Genomic DNA, 14,421 nt, shown 5'->3' with positions numbered 1-14,421 from the left:
CATGTACAGTGATAGAAATCAGAATACATGCAGCTGGTTTTTCAAGGTGTTTGCTTTGTGTGAATCCTCAGACGCAAATCGCAGAGTTGTGGGATGAAGAAACTTTAAGAGGAAGTTGACCCTGAGTTGCTGATTTACTTCAAAGATTTTCAAGGTACAAAAAAAAATATGTATTCAAAATGTCTTTTGAACTACATTCTCTCCTTTACACAAAGGATAGGAGTCTTGTGATCCTGATCACAAATTTGTTGATATACATCCTCCAACTCATACAAATAAGGAAATCAGGCAATTAACCTCCTGCATTAAGTTTCTTCAAAGTCTGAAACTAGGCCCACTTGTTCATCAGATGTTGAAAATCAGACTTCTGAGCCTATTCTAACTATTTAACTGTAAGTCAGGCAGGCCCTCTTCCTGGTTAGTGGGAAATAACTCTGGTTAGTGGGAAATAACTCAATGTGCTGAGAGCTAAAGTGAGGCAGCATTGTTCCAGCTGGCGGAAAAAGGGGAAATGAAGATGGAGTGGTTTGATTTCATTTGTTAGCAGGTGCATCCATTTTGTGTTCTTCCCCACACCCACCTCGCCTCTCTCAGTCAAAGCGCTTATCAGAAATTGGACACCCCAGTGACAAATCGAGCCTGCGATTAAAGGGAGAAAGAGGAAAGCTTTGTTAAGTGCTGCTGATTGGGATCCCAGGCTGCCCTCGCACATGTGAGATGTGAGGTGCGTGTGTGTGTTTGTGCATGCATGTATGCTTGGTGCAGAGCCAGGAGCAGAGCTGACACTACCGCCTCTTCTCCCATTTTCCCCACTCTCCAGGTGTTCCCACGGCTTACATTTCTGCTCCGAGTACTCAGCAAACAAAACCAAATCAATGCAGCTGTTCGCCCATCTCTCGCTCTCTCACTCACACACACACACACACACACCCACACACACACACACACACACACACACACACACACACACACACACACACACACACACACACACACACACACATACATATATATACACACACACACTTGCAGTACATACATAGGAAACTACACAAGCACACATACATATACACTAGTGATTTTCCCCTGCAGGAATAATGACCTCCTCTGGTATTTCCAGTGCCTTCTTATTGACATGGATGCTGTGTTTAACAGAGAAAAAAGTTAAGTCTCTATGTGTTTGTCCCACTCAGACCCATATTATTGACCCAGCATTAACCAGCCCTGGCCTGTTTGCAAGCGGGCTGATTTAAGAGGGGAGTGGGGGGTGGGGGGTCAGAGCAGCTCTGCTAGGCAGAACTGTGCAAGCGCTGACTCTCACAAATCATCCTAAAAGGGCTTAACGTACAAAAACAGCTTCCAGTGTTGCGCAGGCCTGCTGTGAGAGATTTATCCACTGTGCCATTATACTAACTGGCCTCTCTCCCATATGAGCTGCACATATATATAAATATACACACACCAATACACATACGCACAAAGAAAAAACTGTAATTACATGTATGCCTGATCCAACTCTGCTGGAGAACCCACTCAAACAGTTCTACTTTACTAGTCTACATTGAAAGCAGCATTCTTCTCATTTGTTGACACGTTGCTCACGTGTTACGGTGTAGACACCTGAAAGTCTTGACTAGCACTTATGACATAAATCACCAGTAGTTTTAAGAATTTTTTTATGCTTCAAGAACTCAGGAATACTCAGTCATTTATGACCACTGACCTCAAAAAGAATCTTAGTGAATCAGAGCTTTACCTTTCACTCTGCTATGGTAATCACATTTCAATGTCTTAATGTTGGTTTTGATTTTATTGCAATCTCTTTAATTCAGGCCAAAGAAAAAGCTCCCACCCAAATTCTACTCAAGCACGCTTGTTCAGTTAGCAGAGTGGATTACAGAGATTCAGATCTGGTGGTGATACACAGATCTGGTGAAAATATTCTGCTGGCTTTATAAGTGAAAAGTCAAAATCGCTGCGTGTGTGTGTGTTCAGTAAAAGCTAATCCATGTCCATCTCGTGTCTATGGAAGGTTGGTAAGGTCAGCCGCCTCCATGGCAGCTCTGACATTCAGTCAGGCCTCCAGCGAGACCAAACGAGTCCCCCTCATATCAGCACAGCAGCCGAGGAAAGAAAAAAATAAAAAAAGATCTTTCTACTTTCTACACTGGACGGGGCTGTGTGAAATGTGTTCCTTTTGCCCCTGGCGACACACAAGACATTTGCGGTCTCCCCTTCATCTCCTGTGTATATGTGAGCGCCTCACCGCCACCAGCTCTTTCCCCAGCAGACAAGAGCTCGGGGTACCAGGCCAGCCTGGCGATGACTCTGTGGAGAGCCAAGCAAACACAGGCTCGGCACAGCAAACATCTCACCTCTGTGTCTGCATGGAAACATCTGGCCCTCCCAGGCTCACAGGGCCCTCCGTCTGTCTGCCTGTCTGACTGGGAGCCTACACACACTGTTGGTGTATACTGATGTTGTCATGGCACCAGAGTTTCACTCCTACACAGGTACTGGTTTAATATACAAAAACAATCACGACCATTCAAAAGCAAACAAACCAAATGTCATATAGCAACCATGGCACTTCACTTTATGATTATCAAATGACTGACTTAGAAACTTCAGTTCAGAATTTGACTACAGCTGGATATTGAACTTTTCAGTATAAGCTAAAATGTGCTTATTTGAATATTGAAAACTGATCAGCATCTAATGACTGGTCAGATCTGTAAGCAGATTTTCATGAAACTTTAAGAGACAGTGCATGGACAAAAACAACGCATAAAATTTTTGTGCAGCTCTGATTTGGCATGCAAAATTGCATATCATAGAAGAGTGGATTATTGGCATTAGTGGATGTCTGCACTCTTTGAGTGCCCTTTCAGCTATTTTCTGTTGGATTCTTCTGCCTAGAGTAGCTTTTGGAAACCCAAAAAGGTTTTAGCCAATGCCACAAAAACATAGTAAGCACCAAAATAAGAGTTTTGATTTAAAAATAAAAATCCAAAAATGTTTTAAATTTGTTTTGGTAATTGAGATTTATTTTTAACAAGAATATGCATCGATTTCTGGAAAATGAAAAAACCCAGACTTATTGCCTTTCCTGTAAGCAGGCCAACTATATTTACAGTCATGCATCGTCACCACCCAAAGGCACATGGGAAGCCCATATAAACCCTGTTCTGTGGTGAAACAGTTCCTTATTTAAATTCATTTTTGCCTGCTATGTTTAAGAAATATAATTTTGTGTAAAACTGAATATGTAACATTTGGGGAAAATGTGTTTTACAGAAAAATCGATCTAAAAGGATATTTGTGTTGATAAAGGTTTGCTCTGACATTGATTTGTTTCGTATTGACAGTGGTAAATAAAAAAATTTGAAAGCATACACAGGACTAGATTTAACCTTGTTCTTATTTAATTCTATGCTGGCTGCTACAGATCTATTGATGTGTCAATAATAAAATTAGTCTCAACAAACAATCTTTTTTTTACTCAGTGTAACAACACTAGTGTGTGTGGCTAGTTCTGAATGCTAAAAGCTTGATTTAAAATATTCAATATCCTCCTCTACCCTGTACCAGAGAGATAAAGTCATATGAGTAATAGAGTTAAGCCAGCTGATAAAAACTCGTTCTCCTGTCGCTCTCTCTCTCTCTCTCTCTCTCTCTCTCTCTCGCTTTCTTGCATCATGCCTGCTCATACAGATCTCCTGTGGCCGTCCAATGATTCAAGACTGATGAGGCACACTCAAAGGTCTATGCCATTGAACACAGCATTAATGCACCCAGCAGCAAATTTTTTGCCATCGACCCCAGTTCCCTGCAATAAGGACAGAACCATCAATCAGGCCGAGATAGCCGACACCAGACACGGGCTGATGAAGTAGGGGACTTTGGAGCTAATGACAAATGGATCTCTCAGATATGGTCACAGTATACTATGACAATCCACTGAGAACACTTGACCTTTAGCAAAATCCTCAACTACTTTTTGCCAACACTGTGCAATGCAAAAATTGAGGATATGCAAGCTGCTGTTGAGGCTAATAAAATGTGGTTATTGTGCGAAAACTCCTGGGTCCAGCTCAGAGTCTCAGCCCAGTCACTGTCAGAGCTACTCCTGACCGGCCCAGCCCTCTTCTTTTCTCACACCAAAGCTTTGGGAGTGACCTTCAGCAGGCCTGCTAGTCCTGCTAATTGGGGTCTCCACAGAGCACAGCAATCCACCCCCCACACTGCACTGGAGGCGGGGGGACTACAGGGCAGAGGCAGCAAGAAACAGTGAGGGACTGTTTTATCTGTTGAGTGGTAAACAGACAAAAAACTGGGAACTGGGCTTTAAAAAAATCTACTTCTGCATGCAAAATTAAACTTAGGTTGCACTGAAAAGACAACAGAAAGACACTAATACAAAACATATCAAAATAATCATAAATTACTGAACAAAAAACACTGTTTTGACACCAAAATGTATCAGAAGTTTTTTTTATATTAGTGGAAAACAACATCAAGTCAAGTTGGTAAATTGTACTGCACAGCAATAAAAAGTATAACTGAAGCCATGCACACAAAACAATTAAGAAAATACCACTATATGGTTAAAATAACAGACATCAGATGATAAATGCTTAGTATGGGGTTGGAACTACTGATTATTTTTATCATCAGTCAATTTTCCGATATTTGCTGAAAAACACACGCACAATGATAGTTTCCAAAGCTTTAGGTGGTATCATCAGTTGCTTGTTTTGGCTGATCAAACTTAAAGATACTCAATTTATTTTGAAACAATACTGAGAAAAGCACTAAACTGTGTCAACTGAGAAAGTGCAGCCAAAATCATTTAAATGAATAATCAGTTATTTCTAAAATATCTATATTTCAACAAAAAATCTCTTCAGCTCTGGTTACCACATGAGATCAGTGGCAGAGGTGCTGTAAATAACTGGAGGCTTGGTTGTCATGAAGATTCAAAGATAGCTTTGCCAGAAACAACTTTGGGCTATGGGTTAAAACAGCAACAGAACAAAGACATCAGATGTAACACAATTTCATTTAGCAGACACATCTATATAAATGTCATAGAAGACTGGAAAAGCTACTGCTGGTTATTTTATATAGTGACTAAGGTCCAGTTATCTAATAACTTTTCAGATAAGATGATATTTAAAAAGAGTGCAGTTTTTAATCTGTGGGTCACCAGGGTCGGTGCTCTGCTCTCAGGAACGTGGAAAAGACAGTGACACAGTTAATTTAGAGCAGGCTCAGGCTGGCTGCAGCTGTGCACTCTGCTTTGGCCAACACATCATCATATCAGGGCCGTTTCCTATCAGTGTGATCAGCACTCGGTTAAAAAAAAAAAACAAAAAAAAGAAGTGGGGGAGAAAATGTACAGGAAGTCATCCTGTAAAAACAAGATACTGAGAGCCTTTATGCTGGGAAAGAGTAACTGAACAGCTTTTTTCAGAACATGTTGAAGGGCAAAAGACACTTTTCTGTGAGAATTAGAGGACAAACTGTGCACCTGGAAACCATTTTAGAGTAGGTTTGTGACAGATCCAGCGAATGAGAGTTTGAGCGGGAATGGCCATGAATAGAAAGGTCTGCATTTAATTTGCTAATCCATCATTCCAATTGTACTCTGTAACAAAGGGAAAGGAGAGTGGTGGGGCATTCAGAGGCAATGGAGCATGCTGAGGGGTGCGTGTGTGGTTCTCCATGGAGCCAGAGGGGCCGTGGCCCTTGGCCCTAAAAGCCCAGCCAGCACTGGGGAGAATGGGCTCTGATGAGCTCAACGCAGGCAAGACTAATCCCTTCATGTCCAAAGAATTGTTTAACTATGTTTGACTGATTAACCCAAACCCCTCGATTCCACTTACAATCTATTTGTTCAATCAAGTCCCCTGCACTCATCATGCTGCAGTGTGTGGGTGGTGATGGTGAGGGAGAGAAAGAAAAGAGAGAAAGAACGAGAGAGAGAAACAAAGGGGGCTGCAAAACAATCCATTTGGAGGAAGCATAGAGAAGTCAAAAGGACAGCTTTTTTGTTCTACTTGCAAGTCTCTGAATGCACATGATAGCACATGAGTTCCTGCGAACCAGCTGTTGCGAACACTGAAAGGTCAGAGAACTCTTGCCTTAAGAGATTTCAAGTAAAACGCCAGCAGTGGTGTGTTAGCATACCACACTGGCATGCTGGTTTTCACTAGCTTCATGGGAAAAGGAAATTTAAAGGCACTCTCCCCTGCGTGGAAAAGAGGTTGCCAGGAAGATTAACCCAGCTTCCTTTTATAGCCTCTGACAAGAGGTTAAATCACACATTACACTGCCTGAAATGTCTCCTAGTAATTAGATCAAGAATATTACTCTCTCTTCTTCCCCTTGCAGACTGCAGCTGATCAAAGCCTAATGATGGTGTCAGTGCCATTGGCTGTGCTGGCTGGGTAAATCTCCCCATCGGGATGGCAATCTGTCAGGGCCGCAAGCCCTGCTAAACAGCACAGGACACGAATACAATGGTGCTTGACACAAAGTAGACTAAATGAACCACATCCTTTCCCAACAAACTATCCATCAGCTGTGCACCATTAAAATTCATCTCTTTGTTTTGGGTCCGGGACAGCGTGTTTATATGTACACAGTCAGCCGAGTTGTATACAGTAAGAGAGATGTTGGTGACATCTGTGAGTTTTATCCCAATAACAGTGAAACTCACAACCAGCATATCTGCTGTCTTTCCATGCCAGAGTAGATCTAAGCACCACCTGGTCCCATGATGGGGTGAGGGGGCTACTGGCTATTAATTACAGAAAGCCGACACGCAGCGCAGGCAAACCATCGCAATGAGACCCTGGGACGTCAGATACACAGCAAGACGAATGCTTCTCTGTCACAGCAACATGACCTGCCTCAGGACTCTTTACACACGAGTACTTTCAAGTACGCCTTTCAAATTGTGGCCCACCCTTCTTCCTTTGCCCCCACCCAGTCTCCCCCTCTATCTCAATCACATTCTGCGGATGTTACACTACTTCAGGGGATATATTCTGACTAATGCAAAATGGTTGTGCAGTAGCATGATAAAGGTTGACATTTTCCTTTTCTAATCCAATGCTTCCTTTGTAAACAACCTCAGCTTTTTATGTGCGCACATGTGCAAATGCACACAGGCTGCAAACACATCACACATAATGGTCAATTTCATTATTTGCTTTCAAACTCAACAGCTGCAAACAAAAGGAGGAAATGGCAGGAGATATGCCAATCATTTATTGTTGAAAGATGTCTGACAAAAGAGACCCTAAAAACCTGACAGCTTTTCTTTTCCATGTCAGTCTGCAGTACAAGCATCTCCTGAAAAAGGGGCCCCAGACAACAGACTCCTGCAAGAGGTCTGACCCCAATCTTAACCCCATACAGGTGACACAGTGCTAACACAGGAAGCATGGAGAAAAAAAATTCATTCTCAGACCTGCTCTCAGAGATCTTTTAGACAAGCACAAAGGCAGCTCAATGCCAGTGCAGTGTATTTTGCTGAAAAGCAATTCCCCTTGAACACATTAACAATAAGGACCTGCTCTTAGTGTGGACTAAAAGCATCTGGTTAAGGAGGATTTGAGTCATGATGTTAGCTAAAACTGTACAACTACATATTATGCTGTGAAGGCTGATACTCTTCAAGTGTTGTCAGAAATGCAATAGCTGTGGTTAAAGTTCAAATAGCAAGTTTAAAACCTCTTAATGTACTAGAAAAAAAGATGCACCTTTTGCGCCAACGGCAATCATCATAATAAAATCCTGTAAATATGAACTCAGTGCACAATGACAGTAATGTCAAGTGTGGTCGTCTAGTTCAGGAGAATAATGTAACTCCAGTCTGATTGCTGCTCAGTTGAGTCCAACTACACAGTTGAACTATGAACTGTGATTACAGCCAACATCCCCCCGCAGAGCGACAACTGCATCTCTGCACATTCCAGGAAGCGCAGACAGCAAATACACCAGAGAGGAGGAGACATAAACAATGTAAGCTAGTTTGAGAGCTGCACCGATGTTTACCGTCTCACTAAGTGCATTTCATCCCCACTGCTTTCACAGCAGCGGCGGTATTTCAGCATGCAGTACAGAGGGGCTGCTGATGCCACAGGTCTGTGTACAGAGGGCTCAGTCACAGGCTGGAGAGACTGTTTGGACAATGTAGGTGTCAGACACATTGCCAGTCTGGAATAACGATTCAGTTCAGCTGCTACAAAACATCCTCTGGTTCCTTTATAGTGACGGTTTAATAAAAAACTAACTTGACTGTTTTTCGAGTGTAACTGTTGAAACCCTAAGAGGAATTTCTGCCTTGTTTGAATCGGTACATTGCTATCAGGGAGAAAGGTCTGCATTCGCTTCAAACAGCCACTGAATGACATGCCAGAGATTAGCCTCTGAAGGTCACAGTCTTAGCCTATCCTTTCAGCCGCTTTTCACAACAGAACCCCGGGCCCTTTTGAACAACAGGAAGAATGTCATCTGGTTACTTTTCAAGGCACGGAGATACCATTCACTGTGGCCAACAATGGCTGCAAACAGAACCAGAGGGTTAGGAGGTTATAAAGGACCCCATTCTAAGCACCGCTCGCTCTCCAGTACACTGCACGCACAGAAAAAACACACCCACACACTGAGGCCTGGAGGAGTGGTGTAACCGACGATAAACTGAGGAGGGTCATGGCAAAGTGCCGTGCGCTGACCGCTCTCCTCAGCAGCTCTCTCAGCTCAGCTTCAGTCCCTCCCTAGCGTAGATCTTAACACGCAGATCAAGCCTCCGAGTCCCAGCTGCTTTGTCAAGTCTTGAGAGGCATTCAATGCTTTGTCATTTTGGAGAGATAGCTGTGATACTTTTAACTCCATCCTTTAGGTTGTTGTGTCCTACTCAAGATTACAAAGTATGATAAACACAGATTTATAACCTACATCAAACAGCTTCTCTCTTGGCAAGAAAAATGAGATTTTAATTACCTGAAGTACATGGTTTTGGTGCATTGTTACTGCAGGACAGAACATAAGGCAACAACAGTTTGGCAGGGATTATGAAATCTAACCGTGTCACCAAGAAAAAAAAAAAGTTGGATTTTAATAAAACAATATACACTGCATTCAATGGCAAGACCTGAACAAAAACGATCTGCTACTATTCAGGTTGTAAGGCTTGTCCCAAAAAGCGTCGCAGACTACAGACAGAGCTGAAATACTTCACCAATTTAGTCTCTAATGAACCCTCTGAAATATTAAAAATAAAGCCCAATTAGCCGACAGCATTTTACATCTCCTCCCTCTCTAATCCTCTCGTAGCTTAGCCTTATCTAATGTCTGCGCCAACTATGACACTTTGAGCTCACTCTCGCTCTATCCTCTCCACTTGATATCCCCTACAGCTTTACTGCTGCTTTGTTGTGGCATTCTCTCTGACCCCACAGACCAGGTCAGACTCTGAGCCTCCCTGTTGGTGGTTAATGATGCCCTGATATGTACAGTTGGCATGGACATTGGAAAACTGCAGCAATAACCACGGACATGCTAATGGCATCTATTAGGAATACTTTAGAGTGATATGGGACTCGCCTGGCAACCTCTTATTACAGTGCGACTGGTATTGGGGGTGGAGAGTGTCAGTGGCGGGTCAGTGATCCGATTGAGACGACCTTATCTTGTGCCATAAAGAGATAACAGCATCTGCCCTGCTCTTCTGCTGTTCCTGTGAGATGGAGGTGGATAAACAACCCTATCATCTGCAGTGCCTCCGACAAGCCTGATCACACAGACGCTGTCCTAGACCAAGCCCTGTTCATCCTGCTGCACTGACTGCTGTTATTGCTGCGAATGTCACCAGGAGGCTTAGATTCTTTCACGATAACCCTCAAGCTGAAGACATAACAATTTGAGAAAGCCCTTTGGTCCTGGTGCTTGTAACGTCACTCCCTGGCTTAAAGCCTCAGGTTTGCTGATTACGCAAACTACCTCTGCCAGAGCAGGGCTTTTTGCCCTAATTGGACCCGATGGCTAACATGCAAATCTATGCACAAAGAGTCACGAAGAACACAAAAATGTAGCAAACAAGACACAGTGTATCTTCAAATCAGGCCTATAGCTTACAGCATTGTGCACAAAATAAAACAACACTCATGAAACAAACTACATACCACACAACAGCTGACCCACAGTCTCAGCCCTGCAGGTCTTTCCTTTTTCTCAGAGGTATCCAGAAGTTGCCCATCACGTCTGAAACACCTGATCTGGATGTATCATGTGGCCGCAGTTCCCATCTCCGAGCCTGACCTGCATTTGACCCTAACAATGGGTCTCCTGACTTTGCCCGCTCACACAAAAGCCACCAAACATCTGTTACCCGTCTGAAACCAGACTCATGCAGCTATGAAGACATCGGGTGGCCTCATAAAGAGTTTCTCCAAGTGGTGGTAGCTGAGTAGGTGAGTGTGGGCTGACAGCTGCACTGGTGACTGGAGGACTGAAAGGTGGAGCCGGCTGGCAGATCATTGGTACCTGGGAAATCTCTGCCCTGCTGCCTGAGACCGAGGGCAGCCTCATTTAGCAAATGGATGATACTCAACAAATGCAGCTCATCTAAAACGACCGGGTGAGGAAAATAAAAATCTGCAATGCACATAAAATTCACTGGCAACACCTGCGAGAGATTTAACATACACAGACCCCTGCTGAAATACGAAAGGAACAAATGCATTGCACTGGGGAGAGCACACGGTTACACATTTCCAATTCAAGTACCGTCTCTAAAATGCTACATCAAATCACTGGCTTTGAATAAACCAAAATGAGCATCAGCCAAGTGGCTCATTCCAGCACAGAAAATCATCACATCAAAAATATGTTGGTTAGCTGAGCGATTTCACAGTCAATAATCACAGAATCAGGACTGTTACTAATCAATGTATTTTAATGAGCTCCATGTGAATCCCAACAACAGCTGAAACATAAAAGCTGCTCAAGTTCTCTGGTTCACTCTATGTACCTTGTGATCTGTTATTCATAGTCTTGCTCTCAAGTCTCCCAGAAATAAAGCAGAGCTTTGATGTTATCCTCTTATTACTGCTGTCTGAAACAAGCCAAATGTTGGGAATCAGAGCGTTCGGCTGTCACATGGAGAATCTTCTGCAACACAAAACATCCTGGCGTCAGTGTAAGGTGCTCAGAACAATTGATTTGGCTCTGTGAAGCCAATCATTGCTCACTAATATCTACCTTGTCATTTGCTTACGAAGAGAAACTTGGATACAGTTAGAACAGTGTCTGGAAAATGATGTAGGAGTGCATTACATTAACTACTCTACTTTAATGCTTCTATTCCAGTAATCTTATACATGTACATAAACATTGGTGTTAATGTTGTCTACAGTATGTATTTTGTGTTCTGCAATTGTTTAATGTCATCTACAGGCAACTGTAAACTGAGAGGCTCGGCTGCCAAGAAGCTACACAAGTATTTCAGAGGAAATTACCCTCCTCTGGCCACAATGGAGATCAATACATTCAAATATATTTGTCAGTGGCTGGCTGTGAAAAAAACAAAAAACAAGGCAAAGTTGCTTTTCTGTGAGTTTGCCCTGAGCACCGACTCTGGATTTGTGGTGACAGGTCAAAGAGTCAGCACATGACTCATGGGCAAAGGAGGAGAGACACTTTGAAAAGCCATGCAGAGATCTAATTAACACATACATTCGAGTGGTATTTCAATTTGGTGGAACGCTGTAATTTTCTACAGTGCTGACCAGCATGACATGGACAAATGAACCAGGTGCTCTTGACATTCAGATTTATCTGCTGCTTTTATGACCAAGTGCAAGCACATATGTCGTTTTTTAATAGAAGTACGCACTCATTCGCTCAAGACCACACAGAAACTACAGCACAGAAACCAATTTTGTAAATTGGAATTGCAAGCTACTACAAAATGTGCAGATATATTGCAAGAGATTGGAAGCAAGTATCTTTGAAACGATTTACTCTCATTCATCTAGGTATCTGTCAGATTGCTGTCATTAGAGGCAAACTGCATTTTACACATGGGGAGAGGCCTTACAGCAATTTGTTGCTAAGACCTAATTAATCTTCATTGTACTGGGAAACATAGCACCCCAATGCAAAGAGGGTTCCTTCCACAAGATAATTGCAGAAAGTCTCAGGGCCTGAGTTTCCCAGACAACAAGGTCTGAAATTTAATTATCTGCTCTTCGGAAAATGTAGGGGAAGAGAGCTACATTGCAAAACTGCACTTTTGAGCAAGTAATGCCAAGCTCTAGTTCGAGTAAGCATGGGATATCAGGGAGCATATCCTCCCTGCTCCATAAACTAAACAGCTCACCTTTGTTATGCTAAAGGAACGATAAAGCCTTTTTTTTTTTTTTTTACATTTAAACTTCAAAATGGTCACGCAAATGTAGACAAAACAGGATTTTCTTATCTCTCCGCAGCATTATACAGTTTTATCATCTTACCATGCACAGAGTAAACCCGATAACTTCCATAGTCCGGCCAGTCACAGAAGAGTTGCTTCACTGCGGTATGCTTTTTAATAAAATCCGTCAAGCTCCATGGCATTATAGAGCGATTACAACAATAAAGCCAGACACAGAGCAGCCAAAGACAACACGGACAGGCTGTGGCAACATTAACATTCCGCCGTGTAAAGATCAGGCTTGGAGGGGGAGAAACATCGATAGGATCCCATTAGTTAAGTGCGCCCTCAGGATACCCGAAATTTGATCACAGATAGACCTTTTCCTTCCAGACACGAACCATTAGGCGTTATGGCAAAAAGCTGCTCTCCTGCTGTGAAACTCCTGCACTCCTCCTCCACCTCCTCAGTGGTCGGGGTTGTGCGGCAGGAGCAGGATGAGCCCGGTGACGTCAACCTTTTGTTATCACCTTTAACACTTGCTTTTGCAGGTGGAAACACTTTGCCCTGTCTCTGTATTAAGAGGCGCTATTTGCAGACACGCTGGGGAGCCAGGAAGACGCACATCTGTACATGGAGTGAAGACGACTGTCACTCTAATTTTGGATGTATGCACGCATGTCCTAATAACTGTCAGATACGAGCAGCGGGAGACAACTTAACGACAGCTATAGCATACTTTGAAAGCTGCAAATAGTATAAAATAACCGCACTTCCAACTTCATCCTCAGCTGGCTTCAACCAGGAAAACAACTTGTAATTTCTCTTGAGAGGTGCCACTAGCCTACCTGCATCAGGAAGATGGAAATCATGATAATTATGTGCCAGGTAAATGGAGCTCAGTTTAATCCTCGCTGGTTGTTGTCACACTGCAGAACACAACTAGCTAACAAGCACCACAACACAATTCCAGTTTCGCTCAGTTAACACCTCCTTCAAACGCGATTTTTTTTGGCTTCTTTAGTGCTAAAATAAAATATAGAGGTTTATAAAAGACAATTAAGCCGTAGGTAGATGTTTTACAGTAAATATAGAGACAACACAAGGGAAGCGTACAGTAGCTATAACCCTGCATGTTACCAGTCAGCGGTGCCAGCTGACTGCCCAGGCTCCTGGCTAGCTAACCTAGCCAGCCAGTCTGAAATATACACAGTCCCATTGTTGCCTCCTCAACATTTCCCAATATTTATGCCACAATTTGAGACGATGTCACACACTGTGGGGCAGCAGGCGTGTCACAAAGATACAACTACTTACTCTCCGTTTACCTCTGCGAAAGGCATCGTTTAGTACGTCGCCATGGTTTAAAACGGACAGATTTTCTCCCGTTGCCCTGCGCTGCCGAATCACTGCTGCTGCTGTCTGCGGCAGCAACTTCCGGCGCATGCGCTGTAACCGAGACCGCTCCAGACTGCGCCGTGCGCTGCGCAGGACGCACGAGGGGTTTAAAGGTACAGTCAGAGAGGAATGTGATTGGACGATTAAATGATAGTACGGAGAGGATGGAGAAATTAGTGAATTAACATGAAATAAATGCAAAATATGAATACATATAAAACTCTAGATCACTTGTACTTTGTTGTCTGTTAGCAGGTTTGGCTAACAAGCTCAGAAGTAACGGATTAAACCAGGGTAAGACGTTCCCCTTAAGAACAATGTTTCTTTTAAAATACAATTATTTAGAATAAAAATATTTATTTTAAAATATATCAGTATGATGTTTACACAAAACGCATGCTTCAGTGTACAAATTCCCAGAGTAAATAAATCATAACAGACTATAATTTTGTTATTAGAAAACTAAATGTGACTTCCTGAAAAGGTGCATCCTCTCCCATGACCCAGGGAATCTCACCTTAGTCATGTTGATCAATAACAACTTGTTACAAAGGTTAACTTTATTTTAACAGCAGCATGAAGCAGTAGACACACTG

At 42.8% G+C, this 14,421-nt stretch overlaps 1 protein-coding gene across 3 annotated transcripts in view; it reads right to left on the bottom strand.

Moving 5' to 3' along the window:
- fam222ba (family with sequence similarity 222 member Ba) overlaps positions 1–13,890 on the bottom strand; it is a 29,830-nt gene extending 15,940 nt beyond the window's left edge. Inside the window, exon 1 of one of the 3 annotated variants that reach the window (XM_023280146.2) lies at positions 13,756–13,890. The gene's annotated coding sequence lies outside the window, so the exon portion shown is untranslated. Of the gene's footprint in view, positions 1–12,527; positions 13,655–13,744 lie in introns of those variants that run through there. The other 2 variants (XM_023280145.2, XM_023280148.3) reach the window with 2 other exon arrangements.
- Between the last annotated feature and the right edge of the window lie 531 nt (positions 13,891–14,421).

Source organism: Amphiprion ocellaris, chromosome 14 (assembly GCF_022539595.1).
Source record: "Amphiprion ocellaris isolate individual 3 ecotype Okinawa chromosome 14, ASM2253959v1, whole genome shotgun sequence".
In the NCBI taxonomy this organism is placed as follows: Eukaryota; Metazoa; Chordata; class Actinopteri; family Pomacentridae; genus Amphiprion; species Amphiprion ocellaris.
The sequence above is the reverse complement of the archived record's forward strand: the minus strand, read 5'-3'. Positions and strand labels throughout refer to the sequence as shown.